The 27946-nt window shown below is 50.8% G+C and overlaps 2 long non-coding RNA genes across 17 annotated transcripts in view; one reads left to right on the top strand and one right to left on the bottom strand.

Annotated features, from left to right (window-relative positions):
• LOC127488302 (uncharacterized) overlaps positions 1-27449 on the top strand; it is a 31420-nt gene extending 3971 nt beyond the window's left edge. For 2 of the 13 annotated variants that reach the window (XR_016221263.1, XR_016221264.1), the window contains exons 2-7: positions 556-718; positions 5073-5270; positions 8747-8877; positions 11273-11361; positions 11642-11808; positions 20506-27449. This is a non-coding gene — a long non-coding RNA (uncharacterized LOC127488302). Of the gene's footprint in view, positions 1-555; positions 719-3205; positions 4366-5072; positions 5271-8746; positions 8878-11272; positions 11362-11638; positions 11809-20505 lie in introns of those variants that run through there. The other 11 variants (XR_016221266.1, XR_016221268.1, XR_016221275.1 and 8 more) reach the window with 10 other exon arrangements.
• Positions 11823-20510, bottom strand: LOC149122171 (uncharacterized). Of its 4 annotated transcripts, XR_016221278.1 has the most exons (4): positions 18209-20510; positions 17781-17843; positions 17454-17513; positions 11823-17214 (listed from the first exon to the last, which is right to left on the bottom strand). It is a non-coding gene; the product is annotated as an uncharacterized LOC149122171 (long non-coding RNA). The 4 variants fall into 4 exon arrangements; XR_016221276.1 differs by having other exon boundaries at positions 17781-20510; XR_016221277.1 differs by having other exon boundaries at positions 11823-17513.
• Positions 27450-27946: the final 497 nt, after the last annotated feature.

Genomic DNA, 27946 nt, shown 5'->3' with positions numbered 1-27946 from the left:
TACACTAAGTGGGCTCACTGCTGTGATGTCTGGTAGGAGCAATGAATGCAGATGTCCTCAGCTTTTATGTGAGCTTTGGGGGAAACTCTTCTCTCCACTCTCTCTCACCATTTAAGTGTGATGCTTGCCTTAGATTTTTATTTGTTTTGTTGGATCAGCATTGGGCTAATTTCTTGACATCTTTCATATTTTTCTTCTTTAGCCACTCACATATGAATTACATGCATGGGTTTTTCTAGGATTAAATGCACTTCCATTTGTGAGAGAAACCTCAATTATTCATGATACATTAAAGTGTTACTAGATTTTATTTGACTGTATTTGGAGGATTTGGAGAGTTCTCTGTTTATGAGGGACATTAGTGCATAGTTTCTGTTCCTGTAATATATTTTTCTGATTTTGTTATTAAAGTACCTCAGGTTACATAAGATGAGTATTTCATCTTCTATATCTGGAAGTGTATGGGTAGAATGTATCAGTGAAGTCGTATTGGCTAGGAGGGCTTTTCATTTTCTTTGTCGGAGGATTTATGACTGGATTCAATGTCTTGAGTAGGTACAGGAGGATACTTCAGAACGTCACAGGGAACTGAAGTGGAAAGCTTATTGTGGAACAGAAGTTCGTGTCAAGAGGCAGCAGAAATGTCCTCCCCAGGCTGAGGAGAGGAGGATGTGGAGTGACCCCGTGGGAACGTGTGCCTGGGACAGAGCTCCACCGGGTGAGCCCACATGCACAGCTTGGGCCCTCTGCTCCCTGCCCTGCCAGGAGCTGGGAGCCTCAGGAGAGCCCCTCCCCCTTTCCCCTTGCAGGGTCCATCCAGTGTCCTGTACAGGGAAGGCTTCGTTTCATGGTTGCCATAGAGGATGATGCGTAAACTAATTGTGTCTTTTGCTATAGAGGTAGGTAGAGAGAGAGGTCTTCCATCAGATGCTTCGCTCCCCAGTTGGCCACAGCTGCTGGAGCTGTGCTGATCTGAAGCTAGGAGCCAGGAGCGTCTTCCGGGTCTCCCATGCAGCTGCAGGGGCCCAAGGACTTGGGTCCTCTGCTGCTGCTCTCCCAGGACACAGCAGAGAGCTGGTTCAGAAGTAGAGCAGCTAGAACTAGAAAAGTCCCATATGGGATGCTGGCGCCTCAGGCCATGGCATCAACCTGCTGCACCACAGCGCTGGCCCTGAGTACTTCTTTTCTAATATAAGCACTTAGTACTTTTTAAATTTTTATAAGCTCTTTTATTTGTTTATTAAAAGGCAGAGTTATACACAGAGAGAAGGAGAGAGAGACCTTCCATCTGCATGTTCACTCCCCAAATGGCCTAAGTGAGCAAGGCTGGGCCAGGCCAAAGCTTGGGGCCAGGAGCTTCTAGGTCTCCCTTGTGGATTGAGGGGCTCAAGGACTTGGGGCATCCTTAGCATCTTTCCTAGGCTCATTAGCAATAGCTGGATTGGAAGTGGAGCAGCTGGGACTTGAACTAGCGTCCATAGGGAATGCTGGTGGGGCAAGCTGTGGCTTAACTGTCTGCACTACTGTGCCAGTCCTTGCCTTTATTGCTTTTAAACTTTGTATTTATTAGAAAGGTGTGAGTGGTTGAAGACAGGGAGGCAGATCTTCTGTCTCTTGCTCACTCCTCAAAGGCCAGTCACCACCGAGGCTGCTTCAGCTGAAGCCAAGAGTGGGGATTTCATTGTGAGTTCAGCCATTACTCACTGCCTTCCTAAGCTTGCATTGGCAGGAAGCTGGATTGGAAGCAGAGCTCAGACCTCAACTCGGGCATTCTCGACCATCGATGCAGGCTTCCCCAGCAGCATCCGCATTGCTGTGCACACACCTGCCCCCAGCAGGGTTTCATTGACTTCCTCTCCAGCAGTGCATCACACAAGTGTGAGGATGCTGTGTTTTCCTCTTCTCCTTTTCTTTCGATTGTCTTTTCTTACCTTTTTTTTCTTTTTTCTTTTTTTTTTTTTAATTTCACTGGTAGAGTTAGACAGTGAGAGATAGAAAGGTCTTCCTTCCCGTTGGTTCGCCCCCCAAATGACTGCCATGGCTGGTGTTTCGCTGATCTGAAGCCAGGAGCTAGGGACTTCCTTCTGGTCTCCCATGTGGGTGCAGGGGCCAAGCACTTGGGCCATCCTCCACTGCCTTTCTGGGCCTCAGCAGAGAGCTGGAGTGGAAGAGGAACAACTGGGACTACAACCTGGTGACCATATGGGATGCTGGCGCTGCAGGTGGAGGATTAACCAAGTGAGGCACGGTGCTGGCCCCCTTACCTTTTTTTGACTTGGTTCTTGACTCTTATGTTATTTAGAATTGTGGTTTCAAATTTCTCAACATTTTGAAATTTTCCAGTTATCTTTGTTACTGGTTTTTATTTTCCTTCTATTGTTATAAAGAACCTATGCATGATATTAGATAATTCATATGATATTGATAAAATTGTTGAGTTATGCTCTGGAACCTGGAACATAGTCATTATGGGAAGAGATTTATGTGTATTTGAAATTATGTATCTTGAGTTTTCTTTTTCTTTTTAATTATTTGAAAGACAGAGTTATAGAGAGAGGTAAAAACAGAGAGAGAGGTCTTCCATCTGCTGGTTCACTACCCAGGTGGCTGCAATGGCTGGAGCTGTGCTCAGTCTGATGCCAGGAGCCAGGAGCTTCTTCTGAGTCTCCAACGTGGATGCTGGGGCCCAAAGCCTTGGGCCATCTTCTGCTGCTTTCCCAGGCCATAGCAGAGAGCTGGATCAGAAGGGGAGCAGCCGGGACTAGAACTGGCACCCATATGGGATACCGGCATTTCAGGCCAGGGCTTTTAACCCACTGCGCCACAGCCCCGACCCTGAAAGTGCTTTCTGAATGGCAGTGGAGTCCAATCAATTGCTGATGATTTGGATTTCGTTACAGACTCTATGTGGTCAGTTATTGAGATTTCAATGTCTTCCATTACAATTGTGTATTTCCTTATCTCTTTAGCCATGTCGCATTGGATTTTGCTGCCTTTATTTTGAGGGCATGGCAGTGGTCTCTTCTAGCTCGACCACCTCACCTGCTGTCACATTGTGCACCTCGGGCCACCATTTACCTAACCCCTGGCCTGGACCAGCTGCGGCCGGCACCCTCTGTGGGGCTGTAGTTTCATCTCCTGCATTGGGAGTGAGAATTTCCCTCCATTAGTTCTTCCCTGAGTCTCGACTAGACCTCTGGGTCAATTGAGGGAAACCATAAACACTCTGGGTCAGGTGTTTGGGTGTGTGTATGTATTTGTGTGTGTGTGTGTGTGTGTGTGTGTGGGAGCGTCCTGGGGGTCATAATGTTTCCTTGCTGCTTGGAATCCTAGTTTTTCCTGGCAATGGAGGGTGCTAAGTTGCACCATTAAACACAATGTTTCTCTTAAGTTTCAGAATTTTGATGGCCCCAGAACATCTCCTCTGTCCATTCCCATTCCATTGAGGTGCTTCAAAAAGTCCTGGAAGCATTAGCTGATTGAAATATAGCTTTATTTTGGTGCAGCACAACTTTGTAATCTCTGTATAGTTTTTTTTCCCCATTGTGCCCGTCTTGAACATTTTGAAGTGTGTTTAGCAGACTCAGGTTTGTAGGTGATCCTGTGCCTGGCCAGGACGCTGCCTGCCTAGCCCATGCAGGAGGTTAACCTGACTGCTGGCAGGTGGAAGGAGCCCCAGGCACATTTCCGTCAGCCCCGCCTTCTGTTGAAGAGCCTTGTGATTGCCAATCACTGAGCACTCCCCTTTATAGCCGAACACCCACAGGGCGTGAGTAGAACCATGTTGGCCCATCTGGAAGGCTACCTAGGCTAAGTGACCTTCAAGCTGAATGGAGGAGTGCAGTGGCGCCAATATCAGCTTTATCATATAGAATTAGTGTTGCCCTGAGTTAGCTATGCCCCCTCTGCCTGCCCTTTAAAAGCTTATGCTTGGTCGTTTACATGGACATGTTCACCAAACTTGTCTCTGGTGATTCTTGTCGAAGAACACAGCCGTCCTACCATCCCGGCAGTGCTAGCCTCACAGGATGAGTCCACACAGATTGAATTCCCAGTTTCTGGGTTCTCGCTGGTCCTACCTCATCGGTTTGGAGCCTCTGGGTGGTGAAGCAGCAGTGTGGAGGCCTTTCTGTCTCTCTGATTTCTGCCTTTGAAATAAATAAGTACAAATGAACAGAAGTAGTAAGTGTTGCACTTGGAATTTCACTTGGAATGTGTGGGTATTTTAGTTGCTCTATATTCTCCCCAGGATTTTGGTATCATTTTCCTTCTTGTCAGTATTAACCATTGTAATGGGTTGTTGTATCTCACTGTTACGGGAATTCAGGTTTCCCTACTGAGGAATACCGTGGAGCATCTCTTCAGGTTTTTATTTGCTGTTTGATGTCTGTGTTTGTGTATTGTCTGTTCAATATTTCTTCCCTTTTATTTTGCTGTTTGGTTTGTTAGTGTTGCATCCTGAGTGTCTTTATGTTTCCGGTTCAGTTCCTTTATCTAAAGTATCTGATGTGCAAATATTTTCTCCCAGTCTGTAGTTGTCCTATTTGGTCAGTCAGTGGAATTGTTTTTCAGCACTGTTTCCGGTTGCAGAGAACAGAGTAGACAGCACAGAGAGTCCTCTTGTATCGTCCCCAAGTTTCAGTGTGTCCCCCGTCGAATTAACATCTTGCTTGAGTGTGACATATTGGTTCAGTTGTTGATCCACTGTGGAGATACAGCAGTATTATTAGGTACTGTCTATAGGTTACATTAGTGCTCACTCTGTGTTGTACATTCTGTGGGTTCTGACAAATCCATGCCATTCTGGGTCCATGATTACAGTGACACACAGAGTATTTCAGTGTCCTGTAAATCCACTTTGCTCCACCCATTCACCCTTCTCCCTACCCCTGTCAACTTCTGGTCTATGAACTGTGTCTGTATTCTCTGACTTTTCCAGAAGGCAATATACTTGGCAACATGCAATATAGAACTGTTTTTTTAATTATTGGCAGAATGAGACAAAGAAATAGATGTGGAAATAGAGATCAGTATATAGATAGTGTTCTCATCATCTGGTTCTCTCCCTGCAGCCCCACCACAGCTGGAGCAGGCTGAAGCCAATAGTGGGAGCCAGAAGAGAATCCAGGTGTCCTCCAAAGTAGCAGGAACTCAGTCATTTGAGCCATCACCAGTGCCCCCCAGGGCCTGCATGAACAGGAACCGGAAGTCAGGAGCCTGAGTCGGTGTCAGACCCTGTGCTGCAATCTGGGATGCAGGCATCCAAACTGGTGAGTCCCCTGCCAGGATGACCACCTGCCCCTCGTGTTCGATCCACAGAGAGAGATCAAGTTCATCCTTCCCTGGGTCAGTCTTCCGTTGCCTGGAGTGTCTGGAATTTGGGTCAAAGCTGGGAAGTAGGAGCTCACTCCAGCTCTCCCATTGGGTGGCAGAAATGCATTCACTTGAGCAATCACTGCTGCCTCCCAGGATCTGTACTGTCAGGAATTAGGAGTCAAGGGTGGAGCCAGGTTTGCAAGCCAGGCACTTCCCTATGGGGCTGGCTGTCTTATCCAGCCTGTTAACCAAATGCCAGGTGAGATACCCACCCTCGACAGTAGGTTGTGGAGCTGTAGTGTCAGTTCTTACTCTTGGTTTCCCTGCAGTGTGATACAGATTTCTGCATCCTTTGCCCTTCTGTTTGACATTCAGTCACTTTGTTGACATCCACAGAAGAACATGCTGACACTCTGGTTAGGATTAGAGTGAACCCGTAGGTCAGTGTTGAATAAATGAGAACTTCACAGAGTGATTTCACATTTTCATGGCTCATTGTTTCTGTTGTTCTGTCGATTTTAAGGATTTTCTTGTTTATTTGCAAGGCAGAGTTATAGAGAGAGGTCGATCGTCCATCTGTTGGTTCACGTCCCAAATGGTCACAATAGTCAGGACTGGTCCAGGCCAAATCTATGAGGCCAAACTCCATCCTGGTCTCCCTCATGAATGGCAGGGGCCCAAGAGCTTGAGCCAACTTCTGCTGCTTTCTGAGGCACATTTGAAGGGAGGTGAATCAAAAGTGGAGCAGCTGGGATCGAATCCAGTACTCATAGGGAGGTGCCGGCATCACGGGTGCTGGCTTAAGCCACTTAACCCAGAGTACCAGATCCCGACATTGTTCATTGTTGTTAATATGGAAAATTGACTTTATATTTTATGATTTTTGAAAGATTGGTTTGTTTATTTGAAAGGCAGATTTACAGAGAGGGAGGGAGGGAGAGAGAGAGAGAGGTGTCTTCTGTCTTTTGGGTCACTCCCCAAATGGTGGCAATGGTAGGATCTGGGCAGGTTCGAAGTCAGGAGCCAAGAGCTTCTTCCGGGTCTCCCACATGGGTGCAGGGGCCCAAGGACTGGGGCCATCTTCTATGGCTTCCCAGACCATAGCAGAGAGCTTGATTAGAAGTGAAGCAGCTGGGACTCAAACCAGTTCTTTTATGGGAAGCCGGCACTGCAGGCACGACTTTACCTGGTACGCCACAGAGCTGGCCCTACAATTGACTTTTTCATCCTAGCCTGGTGTCCTGCCACCTTCTTAGAATAGCATATGAATTCCAAGAATTTCTTGCCGTTCCCCTTCCTTCCTTCCTTCCTTTTCTTATTCTTACAGATTTATAGTGTATGATACCATTTCACCAGTGAACGAAGATCATTCTCTTTCTCCTATCCAGTTCATACAGCTTTCATGTTCTGTTCTTCTCAGATTGCATGAGGTAGAGTGTCCAGCAGGTGGTGCTGAATCAGTGGTGAGAGATGACATTCTTGCCTTGTTCTGATTTTAGAAAGTATAATGTAAAATTTTCATTTTGTAGACATTCCCTATCAGATTGAGAAAGTTCCACGCTGTTCCTAGTTAGCTCAGGGTTGTGTCATGAGAGAATGTGGGATGTTGTCTGATGTTGTCTCAGCCCACCACGTGATGATGGTGTTCTTTAGCTTGGTGATGTGATGTACTTCACTGGCTGGTACTTGACATGTCGATGTAGCCTTGCAGACCTTGAATAAGCTCTGCTGGTTGTGCTGTAGGATTCTTTTCAAAGGGTATTGGCCTCCACTTGTAAATATTTTAGTGAGGACAATTCCATGCATGTTTATGAGAGATACTGGTCTGGAGGTTTTGTGTGTGTGTGTTTTTACCTTGTTTTGACATTAGGGTATTTCTTGCATCATAGAATGAGTATTCCTTTGCTACTTCCTGAACACTTCATGGAACATTAGCCTTTTTAAAAAATGATTGATGGAGAGGAAGTATGTTGGTGTAGTGTTAACAGCACTCTGATGTCTGCATCCCATGTCTGAACGCCTTGGTTTGATTTCGGATCTGCTCCCAATCCAGCTTCCTGGTACTGTGCACTCTGGGAGGCGTGAGTGATGGCTCTCGTAGTTGGATCCCTGCCCTCTACATGGGAGACCTGGATTGAGTTCTTGGTTCCTAGCTTCAGCCTGGCCCAGCCCTGGCTGTTGTGGCTGTCTGGGGAGGGAACACATGACAGCTTCATTCTCTCTCCCAGTCTCTTTTGGCTTTTAGATAAATAATGTATCAAAGTAAACACTTAAAAATTTGGTATATAGTTCACTACAAAACCATTTAGGCTTGGTTTCTTCACTGCTAACCTTTGATAAAATGTATTTAATAGTTATGGAACATTGCAAATTTTCTAGTTCTCCTTGTGTGAATTTTGTTTGGTACATTGTATGTTGCTTCTTTTCATTTATTTTGTCAAATTTTTGTTCACATTATTTTTCTGTTGTGTTTTTTGTTCCCATTGGGTCAGTAATGATGTCACCTCTTTCATTTATAGGATCAATAATTTATACTTGTTTTTTCCTTTTTCCTTGGTTAGGCCTGACAAGAAGTTCATGAATTTTGTTGATGTTTCCAAGGATTCAGAGTTTAGGGATAGTAGTTTTCTCTACAATTGTACTTCTTTTCACTTCCATTGATTTCTACATCTAACTTACTTTACTTATTTTAAATTCATTTTCTTCCTCTGATTTTCTTTTTTTTTTAACTGCTTTTAAAACTTTATTGAGACCCCTCCCATCTGCTGGCCCCACCCACAAAGGCCCAAATGGGCAGGCAGGGCCGAAGCAAGGGGGAGGGAGGGAAATGTTTGATCCCAGGTGGGTGGCATGGGGAGTGGGAGGGGTGGGTGAGCTGAGTCAGCAGGAGGTGGAAGGGAGAAGTAGCCAGGAACCTATACAAGCCACTCTCTGCTTCCATCCTCAGCTGGTAGCTCTGTGCATTGAGGAAGCTCCACCTGCATGGAGGTGATGGGTTCCATTCCCACCGCCTGGCCCATGCCTTCGGATTCTAAATGGAAGCACCTGTGTGGGCTTGAGGCTGGGATTGCTGATGCACCCACCCCAGGATGGGGGAAAACACCTTCCGGATTGCTATGCCCCCCACAGCGCGACAGACCCCTGCCCAATTCTTCCTCTGATTTTCTAAGATGAAAGCCAAGCTTATTGATCTTGATTGTTTTCTAAAAGATGTATTCAATAGTATAATTTGGCAAAATATAATTTCACCATCATTTAATTTGAAATATTTTTCTTTCTCTCTTGAGACTTACTCCTTAGACATGCGTTATATAGAGGTTTTTGCTTAATCTCCAAGTATTTGGGATTTTCCAGTTGCTTGTCACGGACTTCTCACTTGGATCCCATTATGACTGAGAGCTTATTTCCTGTGACTCCTGTTCTTCCTTAGGTGTTGACGTGTGCTTCACAGGCACGGAGGTGGTCAGCATGAACGTCTGTGTGGGCCTGAGAGAGTGTAGAGTCTGCTGCTGTGGGGTGGAGCATCCTCTCCGTGCCCAGTAGATGCACAGTTGATTGATGGTGCGTTTTTGTTCAACTGTATCCATACTGCTCTTGTGACTGCTGGTCTGTTCATTTCATCATGTCTTTCATGCTTTGCTTCTTTTTAGCTTTATTTTATTTATTTGAAAGAGTTACAGAGAGAGAGGTCTTCCATCTGCTGGTTCACTCCCCAGATGGTCGCCATAGCCAGAGCTGCTCCAATCTGAAGCCAGGTGCCAGGAGCTTATTCTGGGTCTACCATGCTGGTGGCAGGGGCCCAAGGACATGGGCCATCCTCTCCTGCTTTCCCAGGCCATAGCAGAGAGCTGGATGGGAAGAGGAGCAGCCGGGACTAGAATGGGCACCCATATGGGATGCCAGCACTTCAGGCCAGGGCATTAACCCACTGTGCCACAGCGCCGGCCCCTCAAACTTAATTTCACTCCCTTTTTTATTTTGAGAAACTTAAATAACTTTAAAGACGCACCCAAGAATGATACATCTTTTGGGAGCACTTAGAAATAACTGGAGCTTATGTGATGTCAGAGTATCCTCCTACATATAGGGGATCCAGAAGACTCCAATCATCAGAGACTTGAAAGTCATAGAAGAGTTTGGTAAAGTAGCAGAATATAAAATCAACACACAAAAGTCAATAGCCTTTGTATATACAAGCAATGCCACGGGTGAGAAAGAACTTCTAAGATAGGGGGCCGGCGCCATGGCTCACTTGGTTAATCCTCCACCTGCAGTGCTGGCATCTCATGTAGGTGCAGGGTTGTAGTCCTGGTTGCTCCTCTTCCAGTCCAGCTCTCTGCTGTGGCCCACGAGGGCAGTGGAGGATGGCCCAAGTGCTTGGGCCCCTGCACCTGCATGGTAGACCAGGAAGAGGCACCTGGCTCCTGGCTTCAGATCGGCACAGCGCCGGCCGTAGTGGCCATTTGGGGAGTGAACCAATGGAAGGAAGACCTTTCTCTCTGTCTCGCTCTCACTCTCTATAACTCTAATTGTCAAATGAAAAAAAAAAAAAAAAAAGAACTTCTAAGATTTATCCCATCCATAACTTCAAAAGTCTTGGAATAAATCTAACCAAGGATGACAAGGATCTCTGATGAGAATGTCTGTGCTTGTTTGTTTTTTTTTTTTTTTTAAGATTTATTTTATTTATTTGAAAGAGTTACAGAGAGAGGTAGAGATAGTGAGAAAGAGAGAGATCTTCCATCTACTGGTTCACTCCCCAAATGGCAACAATGGCCAGAGCTGAGCCTATCCAAATCCAGGTACCAGAAGCTACTTCCAGGTCTCCCACAAGGGTGCAGGTGCCCAAGGACTTGCGCCAACTTTGCTGCTTTCCCAGGTGCGTTAACAGGGAGCAGGATTGAGAGTGGAGTAGCTGGGAGACCCATATGGGATGCCAGCACTGTAGGCCTGGACTTGAACCCGCCGAGGCACTGTGCAGGCCCCGAGTCTTTCTGTTTTAATTGGCGTGCTCAGGCTATTGACATGCAGTGTAGTTATCGATGTATTTCCGTTTAACGTGTTATTACCTGGTTTTCAGTAGAAGCCCATGATGTGAGTCTGCTCCCCCAACACACAGCAGGCCAGTCGTTGGCACTGGGGTGCTGGTGGGTGTGTGTTTGTAGTGCACAGAGTAAAAAGGCAGCTGTTGCCTGGTTATCAGACTCCCGTAGAGATTAAGGGTGGTGAGTCTTGTAGATGAAAGTTGAACAGTAAAGGACCAGCTCATGCAGGCCTCTCTGGCTTGTCTGCAGTGCTCGTGGCTTTTTGTCTGGGCAGCAATGAGATAGCCAGTGTGTTCTGAGGAGGCTGGGATGGCAAAGTGGGCTTCTGAGTGTCTGGGTCTGTGAGGGGGTGGCTGTTGCAAAGCTCACTCAGGACCTGGGCTTCCTGAGAAGCATCTCAGTGGGAGCCAGCAGGAAGATGTTAACCTAGAGAGTCTGGTTGAATTGGGGATTTTGTGATGTGGGCTCGTTGGGGCCAGTCTGGCCTGTGCTGCTCCCGGAATTTAATGAGGTCATGTTCACTAAGGAGTTGACTTCTGCATCAAGGTGAAGACAGAGAGTGCAAGCTAAGGGGAGAGACTGGGGCCTGCATGAGTCTCTATCAGAGGCATTAGGACCAGGACTCAGATTCAGTGATCGTTGTTCTAGTTTTGTTCCCACATTCCTGCTGTCTGCGTTGTTTTGTGTCACTTGGACATTTCTTTGTACCCCATTTTACATATCCCAGCTGAGTGTACCTTCTTCTTTCAAAAAGTTTTTTGTTTCTTTTTGCAAAAATTTCTTAGCTGTGTCACAGTCTAATTAGAATCATTGTTTCCATCCATTTCACATGAACTATGGAACTCTTAGCACCATGTAAATCCCTTTGCTCTGCTCCTTGATGCTGTCATTGTCCTACTTTTCTGTGTTAGGCATGGGAACCCCAGAAGACAGTGTCATCTCTGCGCTCATCTTTCTGGAATCGTGGCTGTCAGGGACTTCTGTGACCTCCATGTTCCAGGTCAGTGTCAGTGTGAATGCCTAGAGGAAAACTGCATTGGGGGCCAGAAGCCGATTCCCTGAGGGACCGGGTGGTCACCTGCCTGCCCCTCCTCCATTGGGCACCTCTGACAGCTTGGCTGCCAGAAGTGGTCGTGTGTGAGTTTCCGAGTCCTGCTTCCAGGGCGTGTCCCTCATGGGGTGGATTCCTCCCCAGGGAATGTGTGTGCAGCCTCCTTGTTTGAGATCGTTTTCACCAAGGCCTTTGTACCTAGCACCATGTGTGGTGGTTCTTCCAGCAGCCAGCTGCTTCCCATTGGTGCTCCATGGAAGCCACCAGGCCCAGCTGCTCTCAGGTCCATGGTCGGCTGCTACCTCTGCCTGAGCCTCGGGCTCTGGGCTGAAGCAGCGTGCAAAGTGGAAAATCTCGTGGACTTGTTTCTCTGATCCAGCATAGAGACCTTTTAAGGTGAGTGAGGAAGACTTCCTGTTTCCTTTTGTGATTCTTCCCTGTCAGCCTGTGCCATGCCATTCTTCTTTGCATATTGCTCTTTGATTCTGCCGCTGTGCTGGGCATGCTGGGAGTTCTACTACTGCTGTGGATTGCTTAGCACTTTTCTGAATGTGAGCTCATGCTAGGGGAGAACAGGGGTGATTCTGCCTCTCCCAGGATGGTTGCTTTTCACTTCCTTTTTTGCCTGCAGTGGCACTGCTGAAGACCATTTTTTTTGTTTCTGTTTTTTGAAATATTGATTTATTTGAAAGGCAGAGTTATAAGACAGACAGAGTTCTTCTATCCACTGGTTCATTCCAAATGGCCACAGTGGCTACTGGGACGGTCAAAGCCAGGAGCTTCATGGAGGTCTCACACATAGGGCAGGGCCCTAAGTACTTGGGCCATCCTCTGCTGTTTCCCAGGCACAGTAGCAGGGAGCCGCACCAGAAGTGGAGCACTTGGACTCAAACCCTTGCCCACCTGGTATGCAGGCGCCACAAGCAGCGGCTTTACCTCCTAAGCCACACACACAGGCCCTGGGACTAAGTTTTGATATTGGGAAATGTGAATCTTCTAACAGTATCTTTCATTTTCAAAGCTGCTTTGCTCCTACTGGGTTCCTTACCTCTCTGTATGAATTTTGGCATCCGTACATCAAGTTTGCAGAAAGGGCACTAGAGTTTGGAAGGAATTGTGTGATTTGTGTAGGGAATTCGGGGAGTATTGTTATATTAACAGCACTACAGCATGTTGATCAGAAGTAACAAGAGCAAAACCTTTAGTCTTCTTCCTGATCTAGGAAAAGCGATTCCTGTTTTCTTTTTTAAATTTCTGCACCCCAGAGTCTTTTAGATTTTTATAGAAAATGTACTGAATATTTTGAATTCTTTGAATATCATTCACCTAGTAATGTTATTATCAATTTGCTTTTTTAAAATAGGTATTTATTTGAAAGAGAGAGGGAGTGAGGGAGGGAGAGAGACAGAGAGAGAGAGAGAGGGAGAGGTCCTCCATCTGCTGGTCCACTCCATAAGTAGCTGCAACAGTCAAAGCCAGACCAATCCGAAGTCAGGAGCCAGGAGCCTCCCCAGGTCCCCCACAGGAATACAAGGACCCAAGCACCCGAGCCATCCTCCACTGCCCTCCAGGGCAAGGAGGAGCTGGATTGGAAGCAGAATAGCCAAGACCGGAACCGGTGCCCACATGGGATGCTGGCACCACAGGCACCGGCGGCAGCTTTACCCATCATGCCAGAATGCTGGCCCCTATTTGATTTTATGTTTTTAAGGCTATTTGTGTATTTGAATTCAGAGCTACAGATTGGATTGTGGGTGTGTGTGTGTGTGTGCGTGTGTGTGTGTGAGAGAGAGAGAAACTGTCTTCCTACATCCACTGGTATACTGGTTTCCTCCCCAAATAGTCACATGGCCAGGCCTGGGCCAAGCTGAAAGCTGAGGTCTGGAACTCCATCTGGGCCCAAAGTCTTGGGCCATTTTCTCCTGCTTTTCAGACAGATTCCCAAGGAGCTGAATCAGAAGTTGAGCAGCCAAGTCTCATACCAGTGTCCGTAAGGGACGCCAGCATGGCAGACAGTGGCTTCACCTGCTGTGCCATGATCCCAGCCCCGAGAACAATGAATTTAAAAGAGAAGTTTAGGATGGGCCCTGGCACAGCAGTTACATCTTGGGAAGCCTGCATCCATGTCAGAGTGCCCAGGGTCAATTCCCAGTTCTCCTCCTCTTCCACCTCCTTGGGAGTTTATACCCTGGGGGGCAGCAGATGGCTGGCTCTAGTACTGGAGTCGCTGCCACCAATCTGAGAGATCTAGATGGAGTTCCAGGTCCTGGCTTCGGCCTGACACAGCCCTGGTTTTGCAGACACCGGAGAGTGAAGAAGTGGATGCAAGTCTGTGTGTGTGTGTGTGTGTGTCTATATATGTGGTGAGCCTTTCAGATGAAAAGCAATAATGAAAGAGAGATAAGTTTATTTGGTATGAAAAATTTTGAATTCCATGCACAGGTGTTCATTTCTTTATTTTTTTTAAGCTTTATTTCGTTATTTGGAAGGCAGAGTCTTTATCTGCTGGATCCCTCTCAAATGGCCACACAAGTCTTCCAGGTCCCATGTGGGTGCAGGGGCCCAAGCCCTTGGGCCATCTCTCACTGCTTTCCCAGGCCATTAGCAGGGAGCTGGATCAGAAGTGGAGCCCTGGGACTCAAACTGGTGCCCATAGGGGATGTAGGCACCCCAGGTGGAGCCTGAACCTACTACCCCCATGCCAGCCCCTGCAGTGCCCCTGCCTCCTCCTCCCTTGTGGGCACCACTGGCTTCCGGGAAGTGGCCCTGGGAACTTCCGGTTTCTGCCCCTCTCAGGACAGGCGGCCCGGGTGGGTGGAGGCAGCCATTGTGTGTGCTGGATCTCAGCGCAGGCCACAGCGCCCTCACCACACCGAGGCCACTGGCTTCCCGGGTGCTCCATGGGAACTGCAGGGGGCATCGTGGGTGGAGCAGGGCGCTGGGCGGTGGCTCCCACGGTGAGCCTAGCGCTCTAGGCCCGAGGCAGCGTTGAAGCCATGACCTTCGCAGGCCTCTGTCCAGCAAGCACAACGGGGCTCCCTATGGTGAGTGAGGGGGCGTCCCGGGTTCCTGCTGGGGGCTTCCCTGCTGGCTTGGGCCAGGCCTCTGCACCTTGCCTGTTGCTCTGGGGTCCTGCAGGGAGCAGGGCGTGGGCGGAGTCGCGGTGGTGCTGTGTGGACCCTTGTACTTTGCCCAGTGTGCGAGCAGCTGTGGGGAGCAGAGGTGGCTCTGCCTGCTCCCGGAACGGCCCGTGTTCCCCTTTGTGTCCTTGTTGATGGCCCAGCCGCCCTGCTCTAGACCTCTGAGCCCCCTGACCCAGGAGTAGGAGCGAACATGCTCGTCTGTTTCCTGGGCTCCGAGGACGGTTTCTGGTTACTGCATTCGGTGTGTGCTGTGTGTTGTGTGCCTTTTTCATGACAGACCATTGTCCGGCTGAGGTTGGCCTTCGTTCCTAATTAGGTCATTTCTTTACTATCTCAAAGGTAACTAAGTTTTGCGAAATAGGTTTTCTGTCTATAGGGGTGCTTTGTGGGCTTTTCCCATGTTGATTCTGTTCTGTGATACATTGATTTTCGTATGGTAGCCATCCTTGCATTCCCAGAGTAACTCCCAGTTGCACAGAGTGTGCAAACCTTTTTTGTACTCCTGGATAGGGTTTGGTAATCTTTTGTTGAGGAATGGGATATATTCATAATGGATATTTGTGTGCCATTTTCTTTATGATCTGTTTGTGTTCGATGTTGGGCTAATAGTGGTCTGTTGGAATAAAATGGAATGTTTTTACTCTTCTTCTCTTTTTGGAAGGGTTTGCGAATCAAGGACTTTAATTATCCTTTAAATGGGAGTTTTCTCCTGTGGAACCATCTGGACCTGGACTTTTCTTCATGTTTTTTTTTTTTTATTTTTTTCCTGCTACAGCAATCTCTTTCCAAATTATAAGTATATTCAGACAAGTGAATGGAAGACCTCTCTCTCTGTCCCTACCTCTCTCTATAACTCTGCTTTTAAAATAAATGAAAAAAAGAAAGAGTAAGTATATTCAGAGTTTCTAGTTTTACTGGAGTTTTTTAGCGGTTTGTTTCCTTCTGAGAATCAATCCGTTGTATCTACATTGAACCAATTTTTTTTGAAGATTTATTTGAAAGAGTTACAGAGCGAGGTCGAGACAGAGGTCTTCCAACCACTGGTTCTCTCCCCAGATGGCCGTAATGGCCGGAGCTGTTCCAGTCAAGATCCAGGAGTTTCTTCCGGGTCTCCCACATGGGTGCAGGGCCCTAAGGACCTAGGCCATCTTCTGATATCCCAGGCCATAGCAGAGAGCTGTAATGGAAGAGGAGCCGCTGGGACTAGCACTAGCACCCTCTAATTTTTTATTTCACCTTCATTCATGAATTAGAGCTTTACAAGGTTTAGTATTCTGGGTTGACAACTTTTTCTCTTATGGCTTGGAATAGATCTCACCACTTTCTCCTAGCCCATACAGGGTTTCTGATGAGAATTCAGATGTGATTATAATTGGAGATCTGATGTTTCTCTTGTGTACACTTTAGAATCTTTGCTTTATGTTTGACTGTGAAGAATTTGACTGAAGTGTTTCATGGTAAAGATCTTTCCTGGTCATGTTTATTAGGAGTTCTATGTGCTTGTGTTTCAGGGGAGAGACATAATCAGTTTTCTCAGATGCCTTTGCTGTGTCTCTAAAGGTTATGTGTGTGTCCTTATTCTGTTTATTACATTGATTGCCCTTTCGTGTTTACCATGCTTGCATTCCTGGAATTATGCTCAGTTAATCAGAGTGTGTAAACCTTTTATTGCACTGGATTCTGTTTGCTGATAATTTTTGTGTATTTGCAGGTGATGCTTGTTTGTAGTTTTCTGTATGATGTAGTTTTATTTTCACATCAGGCTCGTACTGGTGCCCTGACATCAGATGGCAGGTGCTTCTTCTTCTTATCTACTTTTGGAAGGGTTTCTGAATTCTGGTTTTAATCATCCTTTACATCTGTTGGTGGGTGCTCACGGCTGCTGCTCTCCCAGCCCTGACTCAGCCCCCTGGAGGGCACAGGTGAATCTCAGGCATTAGCTTCAGGGTGCTGTGCAGATCTCTGCCTGGGGTGGGGGCTGTGGAGCCTCCAACACTCGTCAGAAACACAGAGAAGCCCTGCTGAAGCTGGGCTCTGGGGGTCACAAAACTGGAGCAGACATGTTCCAATCTAACACTTTAGTACATGGAAACAAGTTAATACACATCAGCATCAAGAATAAAGGCCTAAATGTTCTCCTTGAGGGTGGGGGCGGGAACAGTCCAGTAGCTACAGGCACTATGCTATCACCTTCCAGCGATGGAGGTGCCCACAGCAGTCCTGACACCCCTCTGTCCTGGCCCCAGGAAGAGGCGGGGGAGGGCCACTGGGTGGGTGGGGGCTCAATCCAGCGTAGAGGACTCTGTGTAAAGAACAGCAGGCTGCTGTCCAGCCTGGGCAGGACACATGGTGGGCTCGGCCTCTCTTCCAGGAGGCACCCATCATCCAGGTACCCCATGGAATAGGAGGCAAGGAGGCCTTGAGCCAGGGAGGGCACCAGGCCTGGTCTCGCAGCACAGGGCTGGCTCTGGCTGGACCAGCCTGTGACTGTCCCAAGAGTGCGAGGGGCTGCCATGCAGGTAGGGAGTCTTCAGCTGTGGCCCCCAGGCTGGGACAGCCTGCATGGGCCCTGGATCCAGGGGCTCCTAGGGCTGTGGAGGAGCCCATATCCACAGGCCCTCCCGGCTGCCAGCATCAGAAGAGTCGTCTTCCCTCTGTCCTGCCGGCTCAGGTTAGGGAAACTGGCACACTGGCACAGCCCTCCCCTCCCCCACGAGCTCTCTGGAGTCTCGGAAGGGTGGTAACACGTAGAGACTCCGCGCCCTCACAGCAGAACCTAAGGCCGAGGGGCTCTGGGCTGCCTTCTTCACAGCTCTCTTCCTCCTCCTCCGAGTCTTTCCTCTAAGCCATGTGGAGGCCAAATCTTGGTAGAGCCTGCTTCATCTCTGGGTAGGATACGAGACCCCTGGTCTGCTCCCAGTGCCTGCATGTCCTCAGTGCTGATCTTGGCCTTTGGAGCTGTGGGGGCAGGGATGTGCTACTAGGAGACGCTTTGCAGGATACGTCCTGCTTGGACCTGTCCCCTCCTTGCCTGCCCTGGGACTCAGCCTCAGCTTGGGCCAGGCTCCTCAGAGCAGGGCCTGTCTTGTCTGCACAGCAGGGTCCCTCCTTTGTCTGCTGGGGCTGGGGGAGCTCAGCTCTGCTCAGGGCCACATGAAACTAGGACAGGAGAGCCAGACACTGGGGCAGGAGCTTCTGTGGGCAGAGATCCCCAGGGGCTCTTACCCCTTCCAGAAGGCACTGAGTAAACCAGTGGGCCGTGAAGTCCCCGAGACACACATCCTCCTCCTAAGAAGAGGCAGGGGGAGGTCAGGGCCCACGGAGCAGGCCTGACTCCCTCTAGTCTGAGCCCCCGGGTGCAGAAGCCCAGCACCAGGTTCACCCCCTCCCCCACAGACATGCAGGTTCCTGAAGGGACACAGTTCCTATCTCCCACTCTTCCCTGGGGACAGCATCTCCCTTCAATCTACGCAAACTCTGGAAGACCAAGTGCTAGAAAACAAACCAACACCCAAACTGATGCAGACCCCAGTAACCAAGGAAGCCTTGGTGAGGACATGGCCTCCCCTGGCCCAGGAAGGAGACAGGACCCCTTTCTGTCCTCCCCTCCAGGAGCACAGAGCCCCCGGGAGGAGACAAGATGTTTTACTTACCAGGTGTTTCTGCAGGGAGGGGAGTGGGCGATGCATGATATGTTCAAGATGTTGCTGCAGTCTTTCCAGTTTTGGGGAGTGCGGTTTGTAGAAACCTGAGGAGTATCAGCCATGCACCCCACACACAAACACACACACATAGGAAGCTGGAGAACCAAAGACTGGGGTGGGGTGTTTCTGAGCACTGAGGGTCAGGGGATGCACTAACAGAAGCAGGTGGAAATGAACTTGGCCATGGCAGAGCACCTGCAGAGGGCGGTGGGTGCAGGTGGGTGACTGTGTGCAGCCTAAGCAGGCTTCCCCCTGGAGACTGCTGGGGTGAGTGTAGGCAGACTGGGTGCCTCCTGACCATTCAGACACAGAGCAAGGATGGATGACCCCACAGGGGATGCTGCCTTCTGCATGTTCCCTGGGTGTGGCTCTGTGCTTGAGAGGAAGCAAAGAGTTTGTGAGGCAGAAGGGACACTGGGGACCTGTGTCACGTGGGTTAGCACAGGACCCCTTGTTCTGAAGGTTCCAACACCCAGGATGGCCGTGGCTAGGCTCCAAGGCCTTTGAATGTTAGAGAAGTGGTCTGGTTCAGTCTAGGATTCCTCAGTCAGTCCTGGCTTCTAGGAAGTGCCCCCACAGGGACAGTGTCCTGCACACTCAGGAGCCAGTGAGGGCCGTGCATGGTCTTGCATGCACTGGGCCCCACACGCCACCCACCTACTGTGCATCCCGTGTTTGTGGTTCTCCATGAACTGGATCAGCACCTAGAAAAAATTCCTCACTCATCTATGTCAGCAAGAGCACCGCCACATGGCTCAGGTCCTGGCCATAGCTCACCTCCTGCCAGATCCCAGAATGCCTCTAGCTGACCTCCCCTGGCAAAATGAACTCTCCTGGGATGGCCCACTTCTCAAGGAGATCAGGGTCGCCCACTGAAGGGCCCAGGAAGATTGAGGAAGCAGCCCCTCCGGCCTCCCCCTCAGCCTGAATCCTGCCACTTGGTGTCGGCATCCTAAGAATTGGAGCCCACGTCTCAGTGTTCCTGGAGAATCCTACAGGGCCTGAGCTCATGCAGCACAGGGGGGAGACCAGAAGCAAGGACACCTTGTACCCCCAAGATGTCAGGATGGGCCAGGCTGCTGTAAGAATCCAGGCTCCACACCCATGGTAGCTGCTGGATACGTGAGTGCCACAGGTGACCTGTTGGCCCTTTCTCACATGAGGGAGAAGTAAGCCAGGAAGTGCACCAGGCCAGGGCCGGAACAGGGAAGTGTGCCTCTGTCATGGGTGCAGGCTGGGCTTCCTGAGTGCCAGGCCCCAGGGCTCCAGGCAGAGTTGGTCAGTGGCAGGTCAGGGGGATGGGGATGCCCAGGCCTTGGAGGATCACCCATGGAGTCCTGCACCTGCTCCCCTCATTGGAAAGGTCTGAGTGGGTGGTTGTGGCAGTGGCACGGTGTGGAGTGGGATTCAGGCCCTTGGCACCTGCCGCATGTCTGACAGGTGCAAAGGCATCAGCGGGGCCCAGACTTGACTTTCATAACCACTGCAAAGTCACACAGCTCATGTCCACTCCCACCTGACTGGTGGGGCACTAGTCCTGGGAGGGGCATCCCACCCCTGCCAAGCTCCTAGGGTCGGGAGATCATCAGAAGGCTGCCCTTCTGTTCACCGAATTGAGTTCTATCGAAGAAGGGCGTGACCCTGGCCTCTGCCTCTCTGTCTCTGAGTTGTGGAATAGAGAGACTGCTCAGACCAGAAAGGGATCTCTGTGAGCAGGACACCCTGCAGGGACTGCCAGGATAGCACCTGTGATAAGATCCCAGAAGACTCAAGTGATTATGAACAGAATAGGCCATGAGCACTTGGAATAAGGCGCGTTGGCTGGAAGAGAGAGGACAGAGGCTGTGCGTCCTGTGCTGCCGAGGCTCAGTGTGGCTCTGCCTAACAGAGCCTCACAGCCACACACAGGGCCTGTGACACTCTGCTCATGAGCAGTGATGTCATCAGGGCACCTGCGTGTGGTCCACCGTGTGGGTGAGCGCTGCCTGCAATGACATGCACACATCTCAGGGATGCAGTTGTGTGCAGTTTCACTTCCCGAGCTGTGTGTTCAGATTGCACAGGAGGGCGTCCACTGAGGGAGGTACCATCCCGTGGGTCTCACTCCATGGAGAGTCAGCCTCCCATGCACCACTGCAGCCTCGTAGGGAGCAATCCCGTCACCTATGAGCTGCCCACGGGCCCTCAGTGACAAAACTTCCCAAACTCCCCCTCCTTAGGCCAAACTGTCCTCTTCTCTGTCCCAGGGCACGGCCTCTTGCAGATGTCGTATGAGTGGATCACAGCACGTGTAGTCTTAGAGGGACGCTTCCTCTCAGCAGAATGCACCCGAGATGCATCCGGGTCAGCCCAGGCCCGAGCCTTGTCCTGCCTCTCGCTGAATCCCATTTTAGGATTCAGCAGTAACACAGGTAACACGCCTGCACCCAGCATCCTCCGTGATTTCAGATCCCCAGTTCTCACAGCTGTGCATGGTGCCCCACTGTGGTTCAGGTACTAAGCGTGTGTTCACGCGTTGAGGAGGTGAATTGTGTGTGCTTTCATGAAGGGGTCCTATGAGCCCGTGTCCCCGGGGCGCCGGGAGGCTGTGCACTGCTTCCTCGTTAGTGAGTTGAAGGGCTCTCTGAATGGTCTGGAAATAATACCTTCATTAGATAGATTGCTAATGTTGTCTCCTCTTGTGTGTGTTCATTTCATCCTCTCCCACAGTGTCTTTTGGAAAGTTTATATGATATAAAAAAGGCCCATGGCCCCATTTTTTTTTCCCAAAAGGGATTTTTGCTCTAGGTTTGTATGTGAGTCTCTCCTAGGAACCCCAGTTGTCCCAGGGACCCTTGCTCACCCCACCCCTGAGGCCCTGAGGCCCCGAGGCCTCACTTGATTCCATATCGTTCTCTGAGCATCAGGTGACTTCTTAAAGTCCCCGTAACAGTGGAGTGGATCTGCTGGAATTGGTTTGGGTACAGCCTGTCCTGTTCTTTCATCTCCTGCAGGGCGGGGGCAAGGGGGAGGGGCCTGCCTCAGGAGCAGCAAAGCCCCATTGCCACAAATTTCTCCAATCCACAGCAGCTCTTCTGGCTGACGTCCCCCCCAGTGCCCAGGATCCCTGCAGAAGGGGCCACTGAGACCCCGAATTGTCTGCATGAGACAGGGGCTCTGAAGGTCCCTGTGCACTCCCCCTGCCTGCCCCCAGCACTTCTCAGCAGAGAATCAGTCTGCACCCCAGCCAGGCTTCAGATCCTCCTCCCTGCATCTCAGGCCCTGCTACACCCAGACCAGTGGTGAATGCTGCCCCCTCCTGGAGGGGCCCATCAATAGCAAGACATTGGAAAGCACCCTTGGGTTTGAGTTGCCCCTGGGCAATGACTGTCCTCAGGCCCAGCTCCCAGGGCCAGCCCCAATCTCAAGACTTCGGGGAGCACAGGGTTGGCCACACAGCTGGGCCCTGCTCCCTGATGGCAGCCGGCGTCATGAGAGCCATCTGCATTGCCAGAAGCAGCTGAGAGCTGAGTGTGACCGTTAGACAAGCCACTCCAGGCAAGGGCAAGGCCAGGGGGAGCAAGTCAGGTGAAAGCAGCAGCAGATGTGGGAGGGCCTGTGAGCACGGAGCCTGTAGAGAGTCACTTCAACACACCATTGTGATCTCAAATTGGGAGACACCACCCATCATGGACCAGCAATTCCTGTGTGCTGTTCTTGTGGCAAGCTGCCCAGCTGAGCTCAGCAGAGAGAAGGGCCAGTCCCCAGGCAGGGAGCCTAGATGGCCCAGCTGGGTCTGGGGAGACGTGGAGAAGGCCCTGAGGAGGACCCGGGGAGAGGAAGGCAGGATAGGGAGGAGGTTCCTGAGGGCCCAGTGACCAGACCACGGAGGCTCAGGCTCCTGACCAGGCCCGAGCAGGCCGGGCCCCCTTGGGCTGAGTGTAGAGCTGTACCTTTATTTGCCCGGATTCTCGGCCTTCTTGTTGTGGGTGACCAGCATCAGGGCCCACACCTTCCCACACACCTGGGCAGGGATTCCTTTACAGCCTCTTCGATGAAACTGCAGGAAAGAGGAGCCTCCAGTGAGTGGTGCACGTGGCCACTCGGGGAGGGAGAAGCCAGGGGCTCCGTGTGTATTGGCATAGGGAGGATCTGCCCAGATGGGGCCTTATGACCCACAGTGACTGGGGGCCAAGGGCTCAGGGGCACTGGCTCTGGCATGCACTGACTGCCCCCTACAGGGCTCCTGGAACCACACCTGCCCTGCATCCGGGATTGTCTTCAGCAGTGACTTCAGATTTTCTACCAGGACAGTGTCCTGCGTGTATGGGGAAGGGGTGCACATGACCTGTGTCCCTGGGGGCTGGGCAGTTGCCCCTGGGCATCTGAGAGGCAGGCGGTGCCTGGCACGGGAACGGGCACTGCTCAAACCCCAACTCAGCTCTCAGTGTTCCCGAGGGGCCCTCAGCTCCACGGTACCTTCTTGCTGCCGCGGTATTTGCTATGATTCTTTATCATTTTCACCCACTTCTGGATCCTGTGCACCTGTTTGCGCTGGAAAACAAGACAGGATGGTGTGAGCCCAGCTTCAGGCTCTGAGAGTGGCCCTCAGATGGAGCTCCGGAGCTCTGTGTGCACTCAAAGGAAGGAACCAGAAAAGACACAGACCATGAGCCCCAGGTCTTCTGTCTGGGGAGCGTCGGTGGCCTGGCCTCTGACCCAAGCTGCCCCTGCCTCAAGGCAGAGCCCCTGAGCTCCAGCCAGGTCACTCCCAACCATGCCAATGAGTCATGGCGGCCGACAGGCAGATGCCCCTGAGCTGCGGCTCAGTTCTGGGACAGGTGAGTGTGTTCAGGTGTCAGCAGGTGCCGTGTAAGTACCGCATCGCAGTACCTTATGGGGTTACAGTAACCACTGCTGAGCCCCACATGCCCCCTCCACCCAGCTCTGCTTCCCAGATGACTGGCCCATGGCCAAGGGCTTGTCTTTACCTTTGCCCCCGGGGTGCTGTCTTGGGGTATCTTCTGCTCACTGGAAAGCAAGGGAAGCGGAGAGGTGTGGACAGGTCCCTGATCAGACACTTCTGCCTCCCTAGTGGGTCAGGGAGGAACCAGTTTCATTATCTGTGGGTGATTGTATGCCTAGCTTTTGGATTGTCTGCCTAGCTTGTGCAGGAGGTTAGCCAGACTGCTGGCAGGTGGCAGGAGCCACAGGCACATTTCCCCGCCCCTGCTGCCTGGTATAGGGCCCTGTCATTGCCCATCAGGGAAACTGCTCCCGGGTGTGGCCCTGGCCCATGAAGAAGGCTCTAGCCTATGTGACCTTCACACTGATTGGAGGAGCCTAGCAGAGCCAACATCAGCTCTAGCCTATCAATTAGTGTTGCCCTGAACTAGCTATGCCCTTTCTGCTTGCACTTTAAGAGGTGTGCTTGATCATTAATAAAACGGGCACGATCGCCAATCTTGTCTCTGGTGCTTGTGGAAGAACGCTGTTGCCCCACCATCCCACAGTGTGTGGCTCACAGGACGAGCCCGCAGCTGGTGCCCAAACAGGGACCTCAACGTATACGGTGAGCGAGGGTGGGGCCCTCCCTGCTAGATGAGGAGGCATCGTCTGTGGTCAGGCCCCCAGTCCCTCTCTGCTAGTTGAAGATGGTACACTCGTCCCATTCTAGGGCCCCTCACCGTGTACCAGCCCCAGGCCCCCTCTGCTAGGAGAGAGGAAATACCGTCCCATTCTAGGGAGGTCTGCCCACATGTTCTAACGTTGCTTATCTGTCCATCTTTCACCCTGTCCATTATCTGCGCTCCATGCTGGGATCGTGACTGGGGGCGGGAGCTCTGATGGGGAAGTGCGGCTGCCCTGGGTGCCTGGTCCTAGCTGGGAGACACAGGGTGTGGGGCCAGGGGTGGAGAGCACGTGCTGCTACAGCACTGCGGGCTGGGCCTTCTGGCGCTCCAGGGAAGCCCAAGTTGGGCGCCCTGGCATATATGCACCGGGGGGAGTGGTGGAGAGTGAGGAAGCAGAGGTGGGATCCCAAACCCTGGACCCTCCTCTCCCCAGGTTCGACCCGCTCGGGTGCATGCAGCGACCAAGCAAGTCCCAGAACGCCTGTTAGAACTCATAGGGTCTCCCCCCATCCAGGCGCATTTCCCGAGGGAGGAGGAAGCCCTGCCTGGGCAGTGACTAAGCCACAGGTACTCCATGGCTTGTAGAATTTGTATTCAAAACAGAAACAGGAGAACTCAGATGCTTACAAAGGTTCTGAGAATTTCAGCTCTGTTCCTGGGCTTTTGATTTTCAAATCGAGCTTGCTTTCAGTTATTCCAGGTTGGAGAACTGATTTGGTTGCCTGGAAACATGTTAGCATCAGGGAGGCGGAGCATCAAACATGGCAGATGCTCCACCCCAGCATGAAGAAGATGGGCAACAGACTCTGCCCCACGTTGGTGGCCCTCAGGGTCTGGCATATAATGAACACCTGATTGTTAGAGTGATCTATATAGAAATCCGTAGTATCTGTATTACAGAACAAACATCGCTTGGTCCAGTGTTAAAGGAATTCTAACTAATGCAATGCATCCAAGTCAAATGCTTAAGGATAATTAAGCTCGCAGAGAGCTGTGTCTGTTTATGTCTTCTCAGGTCCTACAAAGGAACTGTAAAGCTGTGGATTCCTGCGTGGATTCCTGCGGACCTCCTTCTAAGGGTACAGTTTTAAACCTAGCAGTGGGGTCCCAAATCCCCTTGGGCTAGACGGCAAAAGTGACAAAGTGATCCTGTCAGTAGGATTAAGTATTTACTGCTATTAATGAATAGGATTAAAGAGGAGTAAATGCTCCAACGTGGGAAGGAGTCTGTCCCACAGACTCCTAGAGTGGCAGTTGCTGGAAGTAGCGCTCAGTGACCCCCTAGTCAGTCCTCGAGGCATCCTGGTCTGGCTGAAAAGGCCAGGAGAGCAGTTCAGGCATGGAAACCCGGGACACTCGCGCAGAAAGCATTCCTACATGCGGGACCTCCCTGGGCGAGACCCCAGTGGAAAGAAGTGGTCATCAAAGAAGGCTGTACTTTTCTCTGAAGGGAGGAGAGAACTTCCACTCTGCTTGTGGCCTTGTCTGAATGTTGACAGAGTTTGAGGACTCAAAAGGCTTCCATAGCCTAGGAAGCTCATGTAGGAGCCTGGGTGCTCACTGATTCCTGCATTAGAGTGTTAATTGTTATATCAACAGCAGGGGTCACTGTGTGCTAACTTCCCCTGCAGGACCTCTGTCCTCAGAGAGCTACAGCATTAGCATTAATGGTAAAACTCGTTCCCAAAGATTTCCCTTGTGTAGTGTGTTACACTCTCAGGTGTCATGGGTTCTATTTATGTCTAAGTGCTAAATGCCATTGCCTGTATTCTTAGGCAATTCCTTAAAGTTTATTAAGTGTCTCCAATGTGAACTCTTCGACCCATGTCTCTCTCTCATAGTCCTGTCTTGTATGTATAACATAGGGTGGAATACAGAGTACTGAGTGGTTAAAGGCCTCAGGGATACGGAGAAGACGGCCGTTTCAATGCATCTTGCTGTGTTGCTAAACTTTGCGTATGGGACAGTTTCTTCTGTATCCCACTCAACTCAAAGTCTGGGCTAGTGAGGATCCAGAACTTCAAACAAAGCTCAGGGATCTAAACTGGAGGTAGATTCCCCAGCATGTGATCTGACTGCAAAAAGCTGTGCTCTCTCAGTCTAAGAGGGGAAGCTATGTTACATATGTTTGACCTTCGCAGACTCACAAAACAGCTGAGAATATTTCTGGGAATGGCAAGATTCTGTAGAGTACGGATCCCGTGATGTGGACTCCACGCTTCTGTAGATGGCTTTAAAAGGCCCTGAGGCAGACACACTGTGCTGGACGGGGAGCTGCAAAAGGAGTTCCAAGGAACGAAGGCACTGCTAACAAAATTCCAACATCAGGAATTCTTGAGGAGGGCATTCCTGGAAAGATCCTCTTCAGGTCAGTTATAGCTTACATGGAAGGGACTTCACCAGGCGCTACTGAGCACGCCCACCCCAGTGAGGTTAGGATGAAACTTCTACCTCTTAAGTCTTCTCAGGAGAATTCCAAGACACAGCTGATTATTCCTGTAAGCCAAGTAGAGGCCTTCAGCAAAGAGAGTAAAGCTTTGACAGTCCTCACATCAAGAGTGCTGCTGTCCCTTCAGACACCTGTGCCTGCCTCTCTCAAGTCTCTCTGGGAGCTGCTACTGACATGCAAGTCCTCATGTGTTTTTCTATTGTAATCCTCTACGCTCAAGTGAAATGGGTTTATAATCTGTCACCACCCACTATGTGGGAGTCTGTGCGGTACATTCTTTCCACCTTATGGGGCACTGGACTTTTGTTCACTTCTTGGTCCTGTTCCACTTCTGTGATGCTACTTAACAAGCTTATCTGTTTCAGAACTTAACTTCTGGGAGTAGCTGACCATGCAGGGGACACAGACATTGGCAGGGACCGAGACCGCTCCAGCTCACAAAGCAAACTTGTTCGATGAGCTAGGCAGAGACTCCCAGCCCCAGCAAGGCAGGGCCTGCACTACGCCCCTCATAAGCAGGAAGCAGCTATAGAAGATGTGATGATTCTACAGCCTTCAGCATCCCTTAGGATTAAGGGACTGGAGTCTCTGAAGGGGCTGTGATGTAGGCGGGCATATAGGATTAGGTTTGTGAGCTGGAAGACCACGCCCTCATGCCCCTACCTGACCACATCTGTACGCCCACCTGCCAGTCAGACTAAGCTCTCCTCTTTGGGAATGGATTAAAGGCCTGGGACACGATGGGCCTGGCGGAGTGAAAGGCTATACTATGGGCAGAGATTTTGTCCATACAGACAGGGTGATGTGGGTGATTCTGCCCCTAGCTGGGGGATTGCCTGCCCAGCCCATGCAGGAGATGAGCCTGACTGCTGGCAGGCAACAGAAGCCACAGGCACATTTCCCCCACCCTGGCCCTGTAATTGCCTGTCAGGGAAATACTTCCGGGTGTGGCCCAGGCCCATCGGGAAGGCTCCAGTCTATGTGACCTTCAAGCTGATGGAGGAGCCTAGCAGGGCCAATATTGGCTCTATCCTATAGACTTAGTGTTGCCCTGAATTAGCTACGCCCCTTCTGTCTGCCCTTTAAGAGGTGTGCCTGATCATTAATAAAATGGGTATGTTCACTGAAACTTGTCTCCAGTGCTTCTTGTCAAAGAACGCTGTCGCCCCATAACCCACAAAGCCCAGGCCTCACAGGATGATCCCACAACCATCTCAGCCCAGGGCACTGAGACGGGAAGGGAGGGGCTGGTGTCCGTGAGAACAGGGAGCCCAGGCCAGGAAGGGGCCCTTGGTGCCAGTGGGGGCACTAGGCCTTCAGGGGTCCACCATCTGGGTGTGTGGCAGCACCCCTACATCGGTTGGGGGGTTGCTGTCCTGAGCAGGGCCAGGCTGCCCAGGGCTGAGGGAGCTGTGTCCCGACACCAGCTCTCCCCAAGAAGTCACCCTGGAACTGAACGAGTCCGGTGGCCTGCCTGAGAGATGCTCAGTGCTGAGTGCACCTGGGGCTGAGGCACCTGGGACCATCACAACCCCCACGTCCCCCTGCCTACCCTCTTCCCTGTGCACTGGCTGCCTTAGGTGCCACGAGGCCTCTCTCCCTGACATCTGTGGGTACAGCCTCCAC

This window comes from Oryctolagus cuniculus, chromosome 15 (genome assembly GCF_051225735.1).
Source record: "Oryctolagus cuniculus isolate XC-2025 breed Fujian yellow rabbit chromosome 15, ASM5122573v1, whole genome shotgun sequence".
NCBI classification, from domain to species: domain Eukaryota; kingdom Metazoa; phylum Chordata; class Mammalia; order Lagomorpha; family Leporidae; genus Oryctolagus; species Oryctolagus cuniculus.
The sequence above is the reverse complement of the archived record's forward strand: the minus strand, read 5'-3'. Positions and strand labels throughout refer to the sequence as shown.